The sequence below is a fragment of the Podarcis tiliguerta genome, assembly GCF_965153285.1.
Source record: "Podarcis tiliguerta genome assembly, chromosome: 2".
In the NCBI taxonomy this organism is placed as follows: Eukaryota; Metazoa; Chordata; class Lepidosauria; order Squamata; family Lacertidae; genus Podarcis; species Podarcis tiliguerta.
In genome coordinates, this window is record NC_139535.1 from 93,023,399 (window position 1) to 93,028,730 (window position 5,332).

At 50.4% G+C, this 5,332-nt stretch overlaps 1 long non-coding RNA gene across 1 annotated transcript; it reads right to left on the reverse strand.

Moving 5' to 3' along the window:
• Window positions 1-370: 370 nt before the first annotated feature.
• LOC310670039 lies at window positions 371-1,654 on the reverse strand. Its single transcript, XR_014507493.1, has 2 exons — window positions 1,305-1,654; window positions 371-566 (listed from the first exon to the last, which is right to left on the reverse strand). It is a non-coding gene; the product is annotated as an uncharacterized lncRNA (long non-coding RNA).
• Between the last annotated feature and the right edge of the window lie 3,678 nt (window positions 1,655-5,332).

Here is a 5,332-nt window from a genome sequence, read left to right on the forward strand (position 1 = left end):
CTTTGAAGGAACCGTTCCCAGTGGCAAATCAGTTAACAAACAGCCCTGGGGCGGGAGGAGGGAGAGAGACCTGGACAGCTGTTATCTCCGACCATAACGTAATCCATATAACCCTCCACCCACCAATACTATTTTAATTAATCTAAAATGCGTGCATTGTGTTCTGTACAAACGATACTCGGTGCCCTACATCTTCCGCTTATCATTTAGTTAGGGGAAATCTTTCGTGGAGTTTTGGGGAGCTGGGGTGGGGATGGAATCGCAGTGAACACACCTATTCTGTTTGCGTGCCAGGATCAGAAGCTGCAAACGACTCTACGTTCCCTTATTTAAAAGCAAGTAACAAGCTCAAAACAGACGCTCAGAAGAGCCCAGTCCACAAAGTCCGCCCAATCCAGGCCGTTTAAATTATCTTGCCCTGAAGTTCTCGCGCTCCGTTTGAATTTGCTTGTGAACCCCAGTCTTCCCGAACTTCTCGAGCTGCTTTTTGTTCTCTTCACCCTCGATATTCACGAGATCCGTGGATTTCAGGTGCTTCCTCTCTCCGACAACAAGCGCTCCGGAGGCTGCTATGCACAGAGAAGGGCGAGAGAGGGGGAGATTTGAGGATATGAGCAAATAGTTATTGCACCCTTCTCTCTGCCCACTTTCCAACTTTTTTTATATAGTCTGTCATGCTGCCTAAGTTCCACGGTTTGCAGAGAGAGTGACACGTGTACAGACGCTGACGGGGCTGTGCGCTCTTACCTGCGAAAGGAGACGTCACCACAAGACTGCTGCCGGAAGTGTGTGTGTTTCATTCTTAGTCCTGTCAGCACTCTGAAGAGCACAGCTGTAGCCGATTTCCTTCTCCCCCTTTCCAAGCCTGTCTGAGAACTAACACCCCCCCTTGCTTTGGGGCTACGCCCGTCCTCAAAAAACTGCATCCGCTCCCTAGCTTTCTGTTAAGCAGGAAACCACCAACGGTCGCGTGGTTGGTTGGAGTCCCTTTCTTGCTTCGAAAGCGGAAGGCAGGGGCTCAAGACGCGGGAGGTGGGGTGGGGACATTCGCAAAGGACTTGCAAAGTAACTAGTCCGCATTAAGCAACATCTTTTTAACAGCCTACCCAAACCGCCTTGGTAATCATCGATATTCAGGATTAATTGACGCAGAGTAGGAAGGGAGCAGCTTCTGCATGTCGTGTTAGGACAGCCCCAGTGACCTGTCCCTACAAAATAAAGGTGCCTGGAAGTCAAAGGTGTCTGGCTGTCATCACCCCGCCCCCACAACCCGGTCGCTACGTCTGAATATCTGAAAGCATTACCTGTTGGATTTCTATGTTACGTCGCTGATCATTGGCACGGGAGTCCGGACATTGGAGGAGAAATGAGAAGCCTGAAAATAGCTGCTAGTCTCACTTGTCTTGCATGTTGTGTGAGGTTCCTCAGCGGCTCTTGGAAGGAACTCAGGACATGCTCGAGGGTGGCACCATTTCTCACGGGTGCCATTTAGAGAGGGAGGGGGGTTGGGTGTGCTCTGCAATAACAATTCCCTCTGTGCTTTATGGATACTGTTAAATCCTGATTCTGACAGCAGGTTCGAGAACTAAGGAAAGTCTGGAACCAATGGATCCCTGTCACTTCTCTGGGGAAGGTCAAGGGGAGATTCAGAAAATCATACCCTTCTCTGCCCAAGGAAGTGGTTCATTTCTCCCATGTTAACTGGTTGCTCCACCTGTTCCAGGCTTGGCACAGATCATCGCGTTGCCTCCCACAAAATCACTTTTGTCTGCCGTTGAACCGGTCCTGGGGCTTTTCTTTCTAATGAGAGAGAGAGAAAGGACCAAGAGCGATTCCTTTTCTCTTTCTCACAAGGCTAGGCTCTGACTGCCAGTGCCTACACACCATCACAATTTGAAGCACATTCCCGCTACCACAAAAGATTCCTGGGCATTGTAGTTAAGCCCTCACAGAACTACAATTCCCAGCAACCTTAGCAAACTGCAGTTCCCAGGGTTCTTTGAGGTGAGGGAAATGTATTGCATTTGAGAGGTATTCAAAACTGTGTTAGGCTGATCAAAAGTTTCACTAAATCTGGGTGGACGAATCCATGATGTCACAGAGAAGGTGGGAAAGGGCTGCTACTGGCGTCCAGTGCTTATATAGATAGGTAAACTGATATTCACCGAAACCAACAAGTCCTGCCTTTGGTAAACCCGGCTTCCTCCTAAGCTCAGAGGTAGACGCTGGTTCTGGTTAATACAGCAAGGGGATCTGCATACCTTCTGCATAGTCATAGGGACAGGCTGGTTATTTCTTCTCCTATTCCACTCTCCCTCACCTCGCTGTACGATACTCCCCTCCAGGCTGCAGCCAAGTAGTGGCGCGGATTTGAGGCCTGGCTGTCTGCTATCCTATACAGATTCCAGATTCCGTCCAAGAAGACCCCCCCGAAGATGTGGAACAACAACAGCCCCTGGGGCAGGCGCAGAAAGGAAAATCATAGATGCGGCAAGCGGTGGGGAGTGAGGACAGAGTCGTACCAGGCGTTGCAATATCGTAACTGCATCAGTGAAAGGGGAATGGTCTTCGTAGAGAGCAGAAATACGTGAACCGCCTTGAGATCTACGGATGAAAGGCGGTATACAAATTTTATTAAGAAGAATAAGAATAAGAACAGGGGCTGGATTCTGGGCATGCAAAGGAACCCGGCCCTGACTTGGCCTTCTCCTGCAAAGAGCTAAGCACCAGAAAAGCAGGCAGAAATCACTCTTTCTAGAGAGATAAATTTTCCAGCAATTATAACAGATAATAAATAAAACAAACATAAACGTAGACAGAGCACTAACAAAGTTTTCCACGCAACTGCAAATACACAGACACGTTGAATCTTTACCGAAATCAAGGCAATGATGTTCCATAGAAAAGAGGACTTTCCTGGAGATGTTAACCATCCTTGATCATGTCTCCCTCCTAACTGCTGGAACCCACTCGTGTGGTGTGTGTGTGTGTGTGTGTGTGTGTGTTTAATCTCGCTTTCCAGACTGCTGTTCCCCCCCCCCCCCCAAAGCAGTTCGCTTCCATTACAGACGCAGACTTACAAAGTGAAAGGACGAAAGGAGAGAGTGGAAAAGGTCAAGCAGCGAGCAGTTTAACGATGCTGGGTGGGGAAAGTGATGAGTTATAAAAGAGGCATCTCTTGTCCAGCTGGGGCCTGGTTGTTGTTGTTGTTGCTGCTTGCACAGGGGTCGGGTGTCCTACGATTCTCTGTTGGATCTTAGAACTGCGTGCACTGGCAGAGGCCAGAAGTCACATGACCTGCCACCGGCCCTTGGAGCAAACAGGCGAAGGATGCTGCCGGACCAGGCCAAACTCAGAGCTCTCGCCTTCCTGTCGGCTGCAAGGACTCCAATTCGACTGGAGTCGCTGTTCCTTCCTGACTTGCGTGCATCAGACTGTGGGGCTGTGCCGCATCCCCAATACTTGGCACTTCCTTAGGTAACTTCAAGCGCCTCACCCAGTGGCGTAGCGTGGGGGCTGCAGGGGGGGCCGGCCGCACCGCATCTGGGGGGTGGCGCGCTCGCACTCGCAGCTCTCTGCCCCTACCTGGTTAGGGGGCGCAAATTACTTGCCTTGCCCCGGGTGCTGACAACCCACGCTACGCCACTGGCCTCACCTGTATCCGGTCCCAATAATCTCTTAACAACCCTATAAAATAGACGAATGTGATTTTTGTAATGCTCCAGTCCCTAAACGTAGGTTGCCTAAGGTCATAACCTGGATCCTCTTCATATCTTTACTTACAAGTAAGCTCCGCTGCGTTCAGCGGAGCATATTCCCTTGCAGTTGCGAGATCAAGGCCAGGGGTGCCAACTTGAATCAAATATTGGGGGGGGGGGCAGATAAGCCCTGCCCAACATAACCGATCACATGATGTGGCACACGAACAGCATTTGAATGGCAATTCCCCATAACTTTGGGGGGAACCGGCCCCCTAAAATATTTAATTGGGGGGACAAGGGACCATAGGAGTTGGCTTTTATGGGCAAGGCTAAAGTGAGATTTGAACCGCGCGGGTTAACCGTTTCCTCGCCGCAACGGGAATAAATTCCATTGGAAGTAAGCATGCTTAGGGTGGAAGAGACTGCAGCCTTAACCGACCCATCACAGCCAGTGTTGCACTGAGACCATAAAACTCACTGCAAAATCTTGGAGCAATCACTGCCTTTCAGCCTAACTCAGCTAACTAGGAACGCAGAAAGCTTCCGTATCCTGAATCAGACCACTGGTCCTGCTGGTTCTGTATTGACTATGCTGGCCATCAGCGGTTCTCCAGACAAGGGCATTCCCGGCCCGATCTGGAGATCACAGATTTGCAGAGTTGGAAGAGACCACAAGGGTCATCTAGTCCAACCCCCTGCAATGCAGTGGGGCACCAACCAACGACCCTGAGATTAAGAGTCTCACGCTCTACCAACTGAGCTATCCCTCAGAGATGTTGGGGACTTGAACCTGGGACCTTCTGTATGCTCTACCACTAAGCTACAGTCCTTCCCCTGAGTTGGGGCCATCCACAAAGATATTAGGCTCTGACGTGCCACAGACTTCGCTATCTTTTGCCACTTTGTGCGTTTAAGCTGGAAGTGCCTACCGGAGGAGAAATAACAAAAAGCAAAAGCACCACCATCTACTGTTTTTGAATGAACTGTCTTCTTGCCCTTGGGGTGGGGATCTGGATTCGCTTCTAAAGAGCGTCCCTAACTCCATTCTCTAGCAACCTCTCAATACTATGCATGTCGCTGTATAGTCGATAGGTACATCAGAAAAAGCGTTAAGGTTTTAAAGAAAATCTCTGACCATTCATTCTTAAGTCCTGCTGCTGCAGCTGCTGCTTCAACAACAACAACAACAACAGGTTGGTGAGTGTTGCGTAGATCTCAAATGTGATCTTTTATTCGCATAAAGTGACGACATTTTGGGCTGCGGAACTGGCCTCTCGTTCCGGCTTTTCACTAGTGGAAAGTGCTTACTCTCCTGCAAATCCTTACAGGGTCCCCCTCCCCTCCACGGACCGCAAACACCCTCCTGAGGGGAGGGTGACACCTCCGGAACATTATAGGGTGTTTGGCACAAAGGGCGGCAGTAAGTAGCGGCGGCGAAATCTGCGAAAATTACATGTGGACTTGCGCAAATCCACCGTTGCACACAGCCCGCTGAACTCAATGGGGCTTGGTTCTGAGCAGACCCGCGTGGGATCGCACTGCACAGCTGCAAGCCCGAACTCGCTAACTGGAAAGAGGCTGCGGCGGGGGGGGGGCGGGGGAGAGAGAGACTTTCCTGAAAGGTCGCCTAC